The sequence below is a fragment of the Plasmopara halstedii genome (genome assembly GCF_900000015.1).
Source record: "Plasmopara halstedii genome assembly, contig: Scaffold_526, whole genome shotgun sequence".
Taxonomy (NCBI): domain Eukaryota; phylum Oomycota; class Peronosporomycetes; order Peronosporales; family Peronosporaceae; genus Plasmopara; species Plasmopara halstedii.
Window position 1 is genome coordinate 512,613 of NW_020187446.1, and position 815 is coordinate 513,427.

Consider the following 815-nt stretch of genomic DNA (forward strand, 5'->3'; position numbering starts at 1 on the left):
GTAATTACAAACTTGTGCAACATTTAGAGGAGAATGATGTATGTGAAAAGCAAAACTAAAAGTGGAATGGTTCGAATTTGAACAGCAGTAAACGGACAAATTTTCAATATCTCTGTCGCATTTCAACAATTTTGGGCGCGAGTAGCACAAGGCGATCATGTTGTTCTTACTCGTCAATAATAGTTTATAAGTAAATACCAAGGTGCGCCCGAATATGTCTTTAACAGCAAAGTTGCTTTTCTTTATAACGGTTGCGACGATCATGGTTATTTACCTGTTTCGTGTGAGTAGTGAAGTGTACGTCAAAAAATAGTTTGATTGTAAAACGTATACATGCAATATAGTCTAAGTAGCATTGATTCTCATTATTAAAGGGTTTACTCGACATAGAGGACACGAGCCCAAGCTTTGTGTTTGTAAATGCGACTATTTGAATCAAAATTTTTGCCGTACAAAGAGCACGAAAACCCCGTTAGACTTGGTAGCACTTGTGGTCAATCCCACAATGTAGTCGTGAAATGGCTGTACTCTCTACGAAAATAGAGCGTATGTTGCTTGAGTATCTGTCAGTTGTACAATGAGAGCAGCTTGATAAGCTTTAGGGGTTTTAGTGGGATCGGAAGCCCATTACACAGTTTGTGTGGTATACATCTTTTTACTGGCTAGTTTGATGTGCACTACGCTAATTAATAGGTGATTAAAATTCAGTACATCTCTTATTTTACGTCAAGATTTGGATTTGGGTAGAACCACTTATTAGGGATGGGGACGTTAAGGGACGGGAAGTTCCCGTAAAAAAAAATTTGATCCCATCT